Consider the following 16,968-nt stretch of genomic DNA (forward strand, 5'->3'; position numbering starts at 1 on the left):
TATCTTAGTTAATTAAAAAATTAAAAACTAATGATAACTACATAGAATGGAGAATTAAAAATAAGATTGTAAATGAAGTGAAATATCATAAATAAAATTTAAGAATAAATATTGTTAATTCAGACAAATGATACTAGTTATAGAACTCATGTTGAACAACTAACATTTACCATACATACTTTTGATATACTAGAAAAAATTTAATAAAATATGTTTTATTTTAATACATTGTTAAAAAATAATTTCACTTTTTATGAATATAACAAGATTTTTTCAGTTTTATGCATTGATTTAATATTGTTGAGGCAAGCTTATAATTATGGTGTTAACATGGTTGGTAAAAAAATAGTATACAAGATCATCTTTGGCCAAAATTCCAGGAGCATTTTTTGTGCCTTGTATAGCATATAGTTTGTGTGTGTTACTCAGAGACAGGGGCAGAATTATGCAAACAGCAATGGTAATCTTTGGAATTCAAAGAGTATAAAACATAAGTTCTATACAGTCCTGCAATCCCATTGCTGTCATGGAAGACAGTATATCAGAATTTCAGTTCTTAAAACTTGAAACTCATTTTATGCCCCATATATTGTTCATCTTGGTAAACACTCCTTGTACAGTTGAAACTGATGTTTATTCTTTAGTTGTGAATTGTAGTATTTTATTCACCTGTAATAGGTTGAGTTGTTGGTAGAATTATTCAAATCTTCTATGTTATGAATGATTTTTTAAATTACAGTTGACATTCAATATTATATTAGTTTCAAGTGTACAGCAAGTGATAAGAGTTTTATATAATTGATGAAGTGATTCCCTGACAAGTTTAGACCCCCTTGACACCATACATAGTTATTACAATATTAGAGGCCCAGTGCACGAAATTTGTGCCTGGGGGGATGTGTCCCTCAGCCCAGCCTGCACCCTCTTCAATCTGAGACCCCTTGAGGGATGTCCGACTGCCCGTTTAGGCCCGATTCCCAGTGAGATCGGGCCTAAACGGGCAGTCGGACATCTCTCTCACAATCCAGGACTGCTGGCTCCCAACTGCTCACCGCCTGTCTGCCTGATTGCCCCTAACCACTTTTGCCTGCCAGCCTATTCACCCCCTAACCACTCCCCTGCCAGCCTGATCAACACCTAACTGCTCCCCTGCCAAACCAATTGCCCCTAACAGCCCTTCCCTGCTGGCCTGGTCTCCCCAAACTGCCCTCCACTGCAGGCCTGGTCTCCCCCACATCTGCCCTCCCCTGCAGGCCTGGTACCCCCCAACTGCCATCCACTGCAGGCCTGGTACCCCCCAACTGGCCTGATCGCCAACAACTGCCCTCCCCTGCAGACCTGGTCCCCCCCAACCACCGTACCCTGCAGGCCTCATCCCCCACAACTGTCCTCCCCTGCAGGCCTGGTCCCCCCCCATCTGCCCTCCCCTGCAGGCCTGGGTCCCCCTCCCAACTGCCATACCCTGCAGGCCTGGTCCCCCCCCCCCAACTGGCCTGATCACCAACAACTGCCCTCCCCTGCAGGCCTGGTCACCCCCAACTGCCGTACCCTGCAGGCCTGGTACCCCCCAACTGCCCTCCCCTGCAGGCCTGGCCCCCCCAACCACCGTACCCTGCAGGCTTCGTCCCCCCAAACTGTCCTCCCCTGCATGCCTGGTCCCCCATAACTGCCCTCCTCTGCTGGCCTGGTCACCCCTAACTGCCCACAACTGCCCTCCCCTGCAGGCCATCTTGTGGTGGCCATCTTGTATCCACATGGGGGCAGCCATCTTTGACCACATGGGGTGGTCTTGTGTCTTGGAGTGACAGTCAATTTGCATATTACTCTTTTATTAGATAGGATTATTGACTATATTCCCAATGCTGTACTTTATATGCTTATCACTATTTTGTAACTGTCAACTTATATTATTTGCCTTTTTTTATCCAGCCCCCTCCCACCTGGCAACCATCTGTTTGTTCTCTGTATTTATGAATTTGTTTCCATTTTATTTATTCAATTATTTCATTTTATAGATTTCACATATAAGTGCAATCATATGGTATTTGTCTTTCATTGTCTGTCCTATTTTACTTAGCGTGATATTCTCTAGGTCTGTACATGGTTTTTTTTGTTTGTTTGTTTTTTATTTGTTAAACTCCTTGTTTTATTTTTTAACTTTTTATTGAATTTATTGATGACTCTGGATAATAAAATTACATAGATTTCATGTATACAATTCTATAATACATCACCTGTATGTTGTTTGTTCACTGCACCAAGTCAAGTCTCCTTCCTTTACCATTTATCCCCCTTTACCCCTTTCTGCATCTCCTCACTCCAATTTCCCTCTGGTAATCACTATACTGTTGTAGGTATCTATGAGTTTTGTTGTTTTGTTTTGTTTTCCTCTGCTTAATCCTTTCACCTTTTCCCCCTGTTCTCTGTATCTATGAGTCTCTTTCTATTTTATTTGTTAGTTTATTTTGTTCATTAGATTCCATATGTAAGTGAAATCAAATGGTACTTGTCTTTCTCTATTTCACTCAGTATAATACTCTCCAGGTCCATACTGTTGCAAATGTAAGATTTCCTTTTTTTTCTTTTTTTTTTTTTGTGGCTGATTGTTTTTCACTGAGTCAACATACTACAGTGTGTGTGTTTTTATCCACTTATCTACTGTTGGGCACTTGGGTGCTTCCAAATATTGACTATTGTAAATATCACGGCAATGAACATAGACATACATATATTCTTTTTTTTTATATAAAATACATTTTATTGATTTTTACAGAGAGGAAGGGAGAGGGAGAGAGAGTTAGAAACATCGATCAACTGCCTCCTGCATGCCTCCTACTGGGGATCGAGCCTGCACCCAAGGTACATGCCCTTGACCAGAATCAAACCCAGGATCCTTCAGTTTGCAGACTGACACTCTATCCACTGAGCCAAACCGGTTAGGGGAAAGTACATATATTCTTTAGAATTAGTGTTTCAGTTTATTCCAGTTGAATTCCCAGAAGTAGGATCGCTGGGTCATAAGGCAGTTCCTTTTTTAATTTTTTGAAGTAACGCCCTATTGCTTTCTACAGTGACTGCACCAGTCTGCATTCCCAACAGTGCAAGAGGGTTCTCTTTCCTCTACATCCTCACCAACACTTGTTGTTTGTGGACTTATTGATGATAGCCATTCTGATAGGTGTGAGGTGATATTTCATGGTTTTAATTTGCATTTCTCTGATGATTAGTGACATTGAGCCATCTGTATGTCCTCTTTGGAGAAGTATCTATTTAGGTCCTCTGTCCATTTTTTAAATTGAAGTGTTTGTGGGGTTGTTGTTTTATTTGTGGTTGTTTTTTTTTTGTTTCTTTTTTTTTGTGTGTGTGTGTGTGTGTATGTTTACTTTTCTAAGGTCTTTATTAATTTGAGATATTAACCACTTATCAGATGTATCATTGGTGAATATATTCTGCCATTCAGTGGGTTGTCTTTTCATTTTGTTGATGGTTTCCTTTACTGTGCAAAAACTTTTTAGTTTGATGTAGTCCCATTTGTTTATTTTTTTCTTTTGTTTTCTTTGCCCAGTACAATAAATCAGAAAAAAGTATTGCTACTAAAAATATCCAAGTTTTTACTGCCTATATTTTCTTCTAGGATTTTTATGCTTTTGAGACTGATATTTAAGTATTTAGTCCATTTTGAGTGTAATATTGTGTATGGTATAAGTTGGTGGTCTAGTTTGATTTTTTTGCATGTATCTGTCCAATTTTCCCAGCACCATTTATTGAATAGACTAGCTTTACCCCATTGTATGTTTTTTTCTTATTTTTTAAATATTAATTGACTATAAAGGCATGGGTTTTTCAGGGTCTCTATTCTGTTCATTAATATATGTCTGTTTTTATGCCAGTACCATGCAGTTTTTATTACTATGTCCCTCTAGTATAGTTTAATATCAGGTAGCATGATTCCTCCCACTTTGTTCTTCTTTCCTAAGATTGCTGTGGCTATTTGGGGTGTTCTATAGTTCCATATAATTTTTTTGAATATTTTTTCTAGTTCTGTAAAATATGCCATTGGTATCTTGCTAGGAATTGCATTGATTGCTTTAAGTAGTATGGACATTTTAATGATGTTATTTTTTTTCTATCACGATCATGGTATGTGTTTCCACTTATTTGTATCGTCTTTAATTTCTTTCTTCAGTGTCTTTTAATTTTCTGAGTACAGCTTTTTTACATCCTTGGTTAAATTAATTCCTAGGTATTTTATTTTATTTTTGAAGCAATTACAAATGGGATTGCTTTCTTAGTTTCCTTTCTGATACTAGTAGTTCATTATTGGAGTGAAATTCCAATGATCTGATTCCTTGTCCTTTGTGCTGTTGTTATTAAATCTTTTAGTCCTACCTGAATTCAAAACCTCATTTAATTTCTTCGAAGTGCTTATACACATGGCCCATAAGCACATGAAAAGGTGTGCATTGTCATTAGTCATTAGGGAAATACATAAGAAAACCACAATAAAATACCAGTTTACACCTATTAGGATGGCTAACCTAGTAAATGAAAAATAATAGTTAGAGAGTGTATGGGAAAAATGAGCCCTTGTACTTTGATAATGGGAAGGTAAAATAGTGCAAGTACTGAGAAAAATTTAGTGATTCCTCAGAGCTAAACATATAATTACCATGTAGCCCAACAAGTCCACTCATAGTTATGCATCCCCAAAGTTGAAAGCATGAATTCAAACAGATACTTGTACAACATGTTCATTGTAATGTTACTCAAAATAGTCAAAAATTGAAACAAATAATGTATTCATCAACACATGAATGAATAAACAAAATATGGCACATACATGGGATAGAATATTATTCAGCCATGAGAAAGAATGAAGTTCTGATAAATGCTACAATATGAATGAACCTTGAAAGCATATGTTAAGTGAAATAAGCCACACACAGAACAGGTGTTGAATAATTCCACATATATAAAATATCTAGAACAATCAATTTCATAGAGATAGAAAGTAGATTAGAGGTTATAAGGGGCTTGTGGGGTAGGAGGTGATTGGTATTTCTTTCTTTTTTTTTTTTTGGTTAAATTCTTTTTTTCCTTTTTTTAAAATTTCTTTATTGATTAAGGTGTTACATATGTGTCCTTATTCCCCCATTACTCCCCCATCCCGTCACTCATTCCCTCACCCCCTGTTATCTGTGTCCATTGGATAGGCTTATATGCATGCATACAAGTCCTTTGGTTGATTGCTCCCCCTTACCCCCATCTTCCCCTGCCTTCCCTGTGAGGTTTGATGGTCTGATAGTTGTTTCTCTGTCTCTGGATCTGTTTGTTCATCAGTTTACGTTGTTCATTATATTCCATAAATAAGTGAGATCATGTGATATTTATCTTTCTCTGACTGGCTTATTTCACTTAGCATAATGCTCTCCAGTTTCATCCATGCTGTTGCAAATGGTAAGAGTTCCTTCCTTTTTATAGCACCGTAGTATTCCATTGTGTAGATGTACCACAGGTTTTTAATCCACTCATCTGCTGATGGGCACTTAGGCTGTTTCCAAATCTTAGCTATTGTAAATTGTGCTGCTATGAACATAGGGGTACATATATCCTTCCCAATTGGTGTTTCTAGTTTCTTTGGATATATTCCTACAAGTGGGATCACTGGGTCAAATGGGAGTTCCATTTTTTAGTTTTTTGAGGAAACTCCATACTGTTCTACACAGTGTCTGCACCAGTCTGCATTCCCACCAGCAGTGCACGAGGGTTCCTTTTTCTCCGCATCCTCGTCAACACTTGTCGTTTATTGATTTGTTGATGATAGCCATTCTGACAGGTGTGAGATGGTACCACATTGTCATTTTGATTTGCATCTCTCAGATGATTAGTGACTTTAAGCATATTTTCATATGCTTCTTGGCCTTCCTTCTGTCTTCTTTCAAAAAGTATCTACTTAGGTCCGTTGCCCATTTTTTGATTGGGTTGTTTATCTTCCTTTTGTTAAGTTGTATGAGTTCCCTGTAATGTTGGAGATTAAACCCTTATCAGTGATAACATTGGCAAATATGTTCTCCCATGAAGAGGACTTTCTTGTTGTTTTGTTGATGGTTTCTTGAACTTATTTCTTAATGTTTGCAGAGTTTCTGTTTGGTATGATGAAAAAATTGTGGAGATAGATAGTGATGATGGTCACATATTTTTCTCCAATTTGTCTTTTAAGGAAATTCTGAGATGAACAAATGGGTCTCTTATGCAAATATTTGTCATGTATGTATTTTTTGTACTTTTATGTACTTCTTTGTTTCCACTGGGTATCATTACCTTTTGGCACAAATGATATTCTTTACCTACTTTAAAATGCAAGTCAGCAGAAAAATAATTTTCTCAGCTGGAATTAGACAGGTATTTGTATTTGTTTTGTTTTCTTTCATCATTTTAAAAAATGTTATTCTTATTTGCTCTTGGTTTCCCCTATTTCTGATAAGAAGTCAAAAATATATCTCTGTTTTCCTCTATACAAAGTTTTTGTGTTTTTTCCCTAATGAATGCTTTGAAGACTTTTTGCTATTTTTGGTTCTTGGCAATGCTACACTTAACCATTTGAGTCCATCTGCCTGTGTGCATTGACCCCCAGATGATGCACAAACAGTTGCATCATAGAAAGAAAAATAGTTTAATATTGAATTGGCCAATCTGCAGTGTTGGGAGCTAATACACTAAAATACATGATTTCCAGAGAGAATCCAATATGGCGGCATAGGTAAACACCTAAACTGCTGCCTCGCAGAACAATTTCAAAACTACAACTAAAAGACAAAACGTCTATCACCCAGAACCACAGGAAAGCTGGCTGAGTGGAAGTTCTACAACTAGAAGGAAAGAGAAAAGAGCATTGAGATGTGCACAAGCGCTGAAAAGCTGAGGTACGGAGGTGAGCGATCCGGGCTGGCGGCAGGCGTTGCTTTTTTCAACCTGAAGAGAGACAAGCCCCCAATTACTCTGAAATCCAGTTTCTGGGGAGACACGGGGGACCCAAACTCCTACGGGAGAAGCTGGACTGTCTGCTATCGGGTCGGAAATTGAAGGTGGCTTGCTTGCAGAGCTGCGCGCAGGAATAATTGTTTACTGCACTGGGGCACGGGATGCAGGGACACAGTCAGAGATGCAGAGCCAGCTGACTGGCAGCCATCCCTGTTTGCCATGCCCTAGCCTAGTGACGCCCTGAGACCCCACCCTGCACAACCTACAAACCCACCCAACCTCCAAGCAGCGGCTTTAGCATATGAATGGCCTGCCCTATCGCAGCTTAACCTAGCAAACTTGCAGCCCAGGTCAGACAGCTCCAAAACCTCCAAACCCCAAACAAAGAGGAGAAAACTGTAGCTCCTGCTGGGTGGCCTCAGACAGTAGCTGACCTGTACCCCATTGGAGATCCAGAAGCCAGTGTACCTAGTGGTCAGGGTGAGACACCAGATTTCAACTCCTCACATCCATAAGTGACACATTCAAGAGGCAGACTCAGTGAGCACCAAAGCCCCAATGAAACAAGTCCTTCCCCATAAGTGTGTCTTCAGCGCAGCAGTTCTTCCATTATAGCCACTGTGGCTCCTCATAGCCAATTGGCCTGGAGGTCAATTCCTTCCAGTGTACCAACAGCAATCAAGGCTTAACTACACCAAGACTTTGCACTCACCCCACAAAGGGGTGTACCAAGAGCATCCACCTCAGGGGGTTGGGGAGGCCAAGCTACTGGCCCCTATAGGTCACCTACCACACAAAGCCACTCCATCAACACAGGGAAGCAACAAAATGCGGAGACAAAGAAACATGTCACGAATGAAAGAAATGGAGGAAAGCAAACTACTGGATGACAGAGAGTTCAGAACCACATTTATAAGGTTACTCAAGAATCTTCTAAAAACCTCTGAGGAACTTAGTGAGACCTTTAAGGATCTTAATGAGAATGCAAAAAAAAAAATGGAAAAGGACCAGTCAGAAATTAAGTATACACTGTCTAAAATAAAGACTATACAGAAACTCAACTGTAGATCAATGTACCCCAAGAATCAAACCAAAGATCTGAAATATGAGGAAACAAAAAACACCCAACCAGAAAAACAAAAAGAAAAAAGAATCCAAAAATATGAAGATAGTGTAAGGAGCCTCTGGGACAACATCCGAATTTTTGAGGTGCCAGAAGAAGAGTAAAATATTGAAAACCTATTAGAAGAAATAATGACAGAAAACTTTCCCTACCTGGTGAAAGAAATAGACTTACCAGTTCAGGAAGTGCACAGAACCCCATACAAGAGGAATCCAAAGAGGACCACACCAAGACACAACATAATTAAAATGCCAAGGGCAAAAGACAAAGAGAGAATCTTAAAAGCAGCAAGAGAAAAACAGTTAGTTACCTACAAGGGAGCACCCATACGACTGTCAGCTGATTTCTTGGCAGAAACTATGCAGGCCAGAAGGGAGTGGCAAGAAATATTCAAAGTGATTAACAGCAAGAACCTACAACCAAGATTACTCTACCCAGCAAAGCTATCATTCAGAGTTGAAGGTCAGATAAAGAGCTTCACAAACAAGAAAAAGCTAAAAGAGTTCATCACCACCAAACCAGGATTACATGAAATTCTGAAGAGTATTCTTTAAGAAGAGGAAGAAGAAGAAAAAGATAAAGATAAAAATTATGAACAACAAAATGACATCAAATACATACCTACTAACAAGTGAATCTAAAAATAAAGTGAATAAAAAATCTGAAGAACAGAATGGACTGGGGAATATAATAGAATCAGGGACATAGAAAGGGGGTGGACTGACAATTCTCAGGGGGCAGGGGGTGTGAGGTGTGCAGGAAGAGTATGGACAAAAATCTTACACCTATGGATGAAGACAGTGGCAGGGGGTAAGGGCATGGGGTGGAGTTGGGAATCAGGTGGAGGGGAGCTATGGGGGGAAAAAAAGAGGAACACCTGTAATAATCTGAACAATAAAGATTTATTTAAAAATAATAAAAAAATAAAATAAAATACATTATTTCCTGGTGGCCGATGGGTCACACATGATATAAAGCAAAATTGTAAGACACTGTGGGTGAGGGTGTCCCGGGACTTGCTAGGAACTGATTGATTGGAGGGGAGACAATGGTCACCAATCATTCAGGTCTTGAGGACATCTCTAAGGTCTGCTTTGGTGTCCCTCTTCTGGCTTCATGTACAAATATCCAGGGATATTTGTTCCACCTTAGAGCTCAGGAACTGAAACATAACTTAGGTCAGGATATTATCTTTAGCCTGCAGACTTTGCAACCATTAGTCAGGTCCCAGCTACTGTTTTCTACTGCCTTGAGGGGTTGCTAGTTATTTGGGGAAAGACTAGGTATATGAGGGGTGTAGGGAGAAAGATATGTGATTTCTAGAGCTAGGATTCAATACTAAATTAAACTGAAGCCATAAGGACCCTTGGTTTTATTGCTATGATGGCCTAGGTGTAATTCTTTTTGTATCAATTTTGGGTAGGGTTCATTACATTTCTTGGATATACATATCAAAATTTTTCAGCCACTAGAAAAAAGGTTGAGATTATTTTTTCCCTAAGTATACCAGGATGTAATCTTTATCCTTGTGGCTTTGTCTTTTTGGGGGGTTTAGGTTCCAAATATATTCTGTTGAAGTAAGCATGTGGATTCTCTATTCTTGATGAACTTCAAGCATCTGAGCAGGGCTGGACTTCTCAGATCTCTGTTCATACTCAGACACAATGCACCTAATTCATGATTAGTTTTGCTTGGACAAACATACATTTTATTTATTTATTTTTAAATTTATTGTTGAGAGTATTACAGTTGACCCCTTTTTTTTCAGCCCATTTTCCTCCTCCACCCAGTTTCCACATGGCCCTAAGCCTTCAATACCCTATTGTTTGTTCACCGTATTTGTTTTTACTTTAAATGAAAAAGGGAAAACAATGAGAAATAAGAAGAAAATATTGATAAGGTGACATTTCAGAAGACTCAGATTGCACACTGAAATCAAGGAGCAAATGGGGAACCATAGGAACACCTAAAATCAATCAGTGACTTGAGCTTCGTAAGAGAAATGGGAGGAGAAGAGGAAGCTCACCCATAAGACAAATCTTAGAGACTGTTTCAGGCTCTCAGACGTGACTACAAGGGTGAGGTTTTCAGCACAGAGAAGAATGTAGAAGTAATGCAACCAATCTGATACCTCGGAGAACTGAAGAATGGCAAAGTCTGTGGAGGTGAGTTATAAATTGGCTTTTCTAAGTCCTGACAGAAGTGCAGAAATATTAACATCACCAGGGGAACTTTTAAAGCGATTGGATGGGGAAAAACCAAGATGGTGGCATAGGTAAACACCTAAACTGCTGCCTCGTACAACAATTTCAAAACTACAACTAAAAGACAAAACGATCATCATCCAGAACCTCAGGAAGGCTGCCTGAGTGGAAATTCTACAACTAGAAGGGAAGAGAAAAGCACACTGAGAATCACAGGAGCTGAGGAAGGTAGAGGTACAGAGGCGCGCACAGAGAGGGCTGGCAACTGAGTACGTGGCGGGCTTTTTCAAGCCAGAGGGAGACAAAAGCTCCCAATTGCTCTGAACTCCAGTTCCGGGCGAGACTCTGGGGACCCAGACTCATACGGGGAGGAACTGGACTGTCTGGCAGCGGGCGAAACTCGAGGATGGCTTTCTCTCAGAGGTGCTTGAAGCAATTACCGTGGGACACTGAGACCCGGGGGCCTCTTAGGGCAGGGCGGACGGGAAGCCATTGCGGTTTGCTCTGCCCTGAGATCCCGCCCCATGAAGCCATTGCTGCTTGCTCTGCCCTGAGACTCTGTCCCGAGACTCCACCCCATCCAAGCTGAGAACAGAGGTTTTTGCAAATCATGTCTCCTAAGGGTGTCTCCAGCATAGAAGTTCTCCCAGTAGACACAGCTGATCCTCACAGCCAATTGGCCTGGAGGTCAATTCCTCCCAGTGATACCAACAACAATCAAGGCTTAACTACAACAAGACTGTGCACACAGGCCACAAAGGGGTGCACCAAGAGTGTCCACCTCAGGTAACTGGGGAGGCTGAGCCACTGGGCCCTATAGGACACCTAGCACACAAACCCACTCTATCAACTCAGGGAAGCAGCCAAAATATGGAGACAAAGAAACAGATCACAAATGAAAAAAATGGAGGAAAGCAAACGACTGGATATAGAGTTCAAAACCACGGTTATAAGGTTTTTCAAGAATTTTCTAGAAAAGGCCAATAAATTTAGTGAGACCCTCAAGGATATGAAAAAGGACCAACTAGAAATTAAGCATATACTGACTGAAATAAAAAATATTATACAGATATCCAATAGCAGACCAGAGGATCGCAAGAATCAAGTCAAAGATTTGAAATACAAAGAAGCAAAAAATACCCAACCGGAAAAGCAAAAAGAAAAAAAAAAATCCAAAAATATGAAGATAGTGTAAGGAGCCTCTGGGACAACCTCAAGCATACCAACATCCGAATTATGGGGGTGCCAGAAGAAGAGAGAGAGCAAGATACGGAAACCCTATTTCAAGAATAATGACCGAAAACTTCCCCCACCTGGTGAAAGAAATAGACTTACAAGTCCAGGAAGTGCACAGAACCCCAAACAAAAGGAATCCAAAGAGGACCACACCAAGACACATTATAATTAAAATGCCAAGAGCAAAAGACAAAGAGAGAATATTAAAAGCAGCAAGAGAAAAACAGTTAGTTATCTACAAGGGAGCACCCATATGATTGTCAGGTGATTTCTCAACAGAAACTATGCAGGCCAGACACGAGGGGCAAGAAATATTCAAAGTGATGAATAGCAAGAACCTACAACCAAGATTCCTCTACCCAGCAAAGCTATCATTCAGAATTGAAGGGCAGATAAAGAGCTTCACAGATAAGAAAAAGCTAAAGGAGTTCATCACCACCAAACCAGTATTATATGAAATGCTGAAAGGTATCCTTTAAGAAGAGGAAGAAGAAGAAAAAGGTAAAGATAAAAATTATGAATAACAAATACATATCTATCAACAAGTGAATCTAAAAATCAAGTGAATAAAAATATCTGATGAACAGAATAAGCTGGTGAATATAATAGAATGAGGGGCATAGAAAGGGAGTGGACTGACAATTCTTGAGGGGAAATGGGTGAGGGGGGTGCAGCATAAGTGCATATATGTTCTTTTGTTAATGTCTTCCTGCCACACTCTTGCCCCTTCCCTCTGAGACTGGTCAGTCTGTTCCATGTTCCCATGCCTCTGACTATATTTTATTCATCAGTTTATTTTGTTCATTAGATGCCTTGTTCGTTTACTTTGATTTTTAGATTTGATTATTCATAGACATGTATTTATTGTTCATATTTTTTATCTTTTCTTCTCCTTTCTTCTTCTTCTTCAAAAATATTCTTCAACATTTCACGTAGTAGTAGTTTGGTGGTGATGAACTCCTTTAGCTTTTTCTTATCTGTTAAGCTTTTTATTTGACATTCAATTCTAGATGACAGATTTGCTGGGTAGAGCAATCTTGGTTGTAGTTCCTTGCTATTCACCACTTTGAATATTTCTTACAACTCCCTTTTGGCCTGCAAAGTTTCTGTTGAGAAATCAGCTGGAAGTCTTATGGGTGCTCCCTTGAGGTTACTAACTGCTATTATCTTGCTGCTCTTAAGATTCTCTATTTGTCTTTAACCTTTGGCATTTTAATTATGATGTGTCTTGTTGTGGCCCTCTTTGGGTTTTTCTTGTTTGGGACTCTCTGTGGTTCCTGGAATTGTAAGTCTATTGCTTTCACTAGATAGGGAAATTTTTTTGTCATTATTTCTTCAAATAGGTATTCAATAACTTGCTCTTGTCTCCTTCTGGAACCCCCATAATGTGAGTGTTGGTACACTTGAGTTGTCGCAGAGGCTCCTTACACTATCTTTATATTTTTTTACTATTTTTTTCTTTTTGTTCTTCTGATTGGGTGTTTTTTCCTTCCTCATATTCCAAATAGCTGATTTGATTATCAGCATCCTCTACTCTACTGCTGAATTCCTATAAATTATTTTTTATTTAAGTTAGTGTATGTTTAATTTCTGACTGGTTCTTTTTCATGGTCTTTGATGTTTTCACTAAGGTTCTTGAAATTCTCACTAAGATCCTTGAAAGTCTCACAGAGTCCCTTGAAGCTCTCATTAAGATCCTTGAGTATCCTTATAACCATTGTTTTGAACTATGTATCTACTAGTTTGTTTGCTTTAATTGCATTTTGTTCTGTTTCTGGAGATGTCTTCTATTCTTTCATCTGTGACATATTCCTTTGTCTCCGCATTTTGGCTGCTTCCCTATGTTTGTTTCCATGTACTAGGTAGAGTTTCCATGTTTCCTGGAATTGGTAGAGTGGCCTTGTGTAGTAGGAGTTCTGGAAGGCCCAGTGCCTCAGGCTCCCCCGTCACCTGAGCTGGACACTCTAGGTGCACCCCTGTATGGGATATGTGCACTGTCTTATTGTAGCTGAGCCTTCATTGGCATCACTGGGAGGAATTGGTCTTCAGGTCAATTAGCTGTGAGGCCCAGCTGCAAGTATAGTGGAAGAGTTGTTGTGCAGGAGATACCCCTTTGGAGCAGGACTTGCTTCAGTGGGGCTTTGGTGTTCAATTAGTCTGCCCCTTCAATGTGTCACTCATGGATGTGTAGATTTGTAATCTGTTGTGGTCTTAAGCTGTCTAGTGTGTGCATTGGCTCTGGGACTTCCCAGAAGGTGCAAAGTCAGTCACTGCCTGGGGCCACCTGGCAGGAGCTATAAAACGATCTGCAGATGGCTGTTATTTGTGTTGGGCTTGGAAGTGCCCAGGAGAGGCTAAGTTGTGAAGCCAGGGAGGCTACTGATAGTGCCGGGTCTTGGGCCTCTTACTGATAGGTTGGGGTATGCTGATGCCAGCTGCTGTTTGTTTGAGAGATTTTAGGACAATCTGAAGCCTGAGCCAGGACAGGCCATTCATATGGAAAAGCAGCCTCAAACGACTTGAGTGGGGCTGCAAATTGAGTGGGGTGGAAGTAGGTCTGACCACTTTGACATATGTTCATGTAATTGCAATGCCAAACACAATATGGAATGTGCCTGATACCTGAGAAAGTTCTTTGTATCCCTTTCAAGGAGATTCAGACACCTTAAGGTAATTACTGCCAGATTCCCATCACTATGACATAGTTTTCTATGTTGAACTTCATCATAATAGAATCATAAAATATGTATCCTTTTGTGTAAGGACTATTTTACTTAAAATATTGGTTTGGGGGTTCAGTTATAGTATGCATGCTGTGTGTCAGTAGTTTTTTCTTCTTAAATCTCAATATTGTACTGTATAAGTAAATCAGTTTGTTTAACAACTATCCAGTGATAAACATTTGGCTTGGTTCCTGTTTGGAGGCTACTAAGAGGAAAGCTGACATAAACATTCAATTACAAGGTTTGAAAGAGTTGTGTTCTTTTCTTTTTTTGTAAGCATATATTTGCATTTTTTGGGTAAATACGTAAGAGGGAAATTACCGTATTTTACTGGAGGTTTGTGCTTAACTTCGTAAGAAATTGCCAAACTGTTTCTCAGAGTAGTTTTGCCTTTTTCCTTCCCTACTGCAATGACATCATCACCATCACTTTGTGTTGTTTTTTAAAGTACCCTTCTAGTATGAATTGGCATTTCATTGCCATTAAAATTTGCATTTCCCTGATAACTAAGTACCGTATATTAAGGATATTTTATGTGCTTGTGGCCATTTGTATAACATCTATTGTGAAGTCTCTGTTCAAGTTATTTGTACATTTAAACATTATGAAATCCTTTTATTGTTGAGTATAGGAGTTCTTTATACTAGTATATTCTAAATATGGCTTCAATGTCATATTATGTGCATATATATATATGTGTATATATATATATGTACATATATATGTATAATTTCTCCTAGCTTACTTTATTTTTAAAATTTTATCACTGAATAGCAGAAGTTAAAAATTTTGAATTTCAATTTGCCATTTTTTTCCTTGTATATACTTTCTCACTGTTTAAGAATCCTTATCTATACTAAGATCATGAAGTCATTCTCACATGTTTTTTTCTGAAGTTGTTATCACTAGCTTTTACATTTAGGTCAATGATTCATCTAAACAAAATGTTTTCATAAGGTATAAGGTAGATACTGGGATTCATAATTTTTCACTCAAATACGCAATTGTTCCCTCTGTTTCTTGAAAGATAGTTCTTTCCTCAATAAGTAACCTTAGTGGCCTTGTTGAAAATTTATTGAACATATGTTTTGATCTATTTCTGAACTTTCTATTCTGTTCCCCTGACCTAGATGTCTCTCTTTCCACCAATACCATGCTATCTCAATTTTAGTTGCTTTCTAGGTTTGAAATGAGATAATATAAGTTCTCCTATATGTTCTTTTAAAAATATTTCCTTGGTTATCATTTTGTATGTACAGTTTAAAATCATTTTGTATTATCAGATTTAATTGGCTTTGCCTCGATATATAGGTTGATAAAGGGGACGACATCTTAATCATGGGACTTCAAGTCAATGACAGTAGTATATAGCTATACATATTTTGGTATTTTAAAAAATTTATTCCTCTAAGATTTTGAAGTTTTCAGGGTAGAAGTCTTGCATGTCTTTTTTGAATTTGTTCCTAAATATTTGACAAAGCTATTGTAAAAGGTACTCTTTAAATGTCATCTTCCAATTTATAGCTGATTTCGGTATAATGACATTGGGTTCTAACAACTCGAAAAACTAAATAAATTTAGTTAGGTTTTTATATACATTACTTATTTTCTACATAAACTACCATTTCATCTTCAAATAATTTGTATTTTTTAAAATAACACATATTTACTTTTTTATCTTGCCTTATTGCACTGACTAGATTTGAAAATACAATGCAAATGGAAATGGTGAGAGGAAATAGCCTTTTCTCTGTATATATATCTGTTAATACATTATTACAAATACTTTTTTAAAAACTATGATTTAAAAGAACAATGCTTTCCTATCAATCTCTTTACTATTTTCTCTCATTATTTCATCTAATATTCACTGATTGCCTATTATGCCTTGAGTATCTCCAGTGTGAAGAGTGTTGCCAATATAACAGTGAAAAAAACACCTCTGTGCTCGCTGAAAATTTGTTCATTGTAAATGCATTTATCTAGGAATTACCATGCTGAGCTTTATTCCCTGCTTAATTGTATGCTTCTTCCCAAAACTGTGTGAATGATTGAGCATGTATTTTACATATCTGAGAGCATCATCCATGCTTTAACACGGGAACTTTTGTAAAATATTTTCCGAATAAAAATAAATTTTAAAAAGTAAGCCAATCACAAACGTTGTAAATAAGTAAAACCACTTAGTCATGAGATAAAATGATTTTAATTTATCTCTTCCGAAATACTTTTGTAGCTGAGAACTTGTTTGTCTTTGTCCTACTTGAAGTGATATAAGGCTATGCAAATGGCATTTAAATGAAAACATTAAAAACTCTTTATTTCCTTTTCCTTATATCAGTTACTTTTGATAAAGTCAAACTTGGCTTTTTGTGTTTTACCTGACCAGTGAGTTGTGCTCTTCTCTTTCCCTGTTCCTCTTTAGTACTTGGAACTCATCATGTTTATTTCCTTCCATTTGCCCCATCTTTTGTCATAGTTAATTTTAAAACAAATTCTTTTGATTCAAGAAAATTGAAATTCTTACCTGTAAGTTGTAACATCACAGGTCCTTTGGTTATTTTCTTCTTGTAATTCAAATATGCCAATCTCCAAATTTATTTTTCACATTTAATTGTGTCTCAGCAATTTTCAAGAGCTGAATCTGATGGAGTCATTTGTTATTGCATAGGATATTCTTAATTATTAGAAACTAGAGGCC

Source organism: Plecotus auritus, assembly GCF_963455305.1.
Source record: "Plecotus auritus genome assembly, chromosome: 5".
NCBI classification, from domain to species: Eukaryota; Metazoa; Chordata; class Mammalia; order Chiroptera; family Vespertilionidae; genus Plecotus; species Plecotus auritus.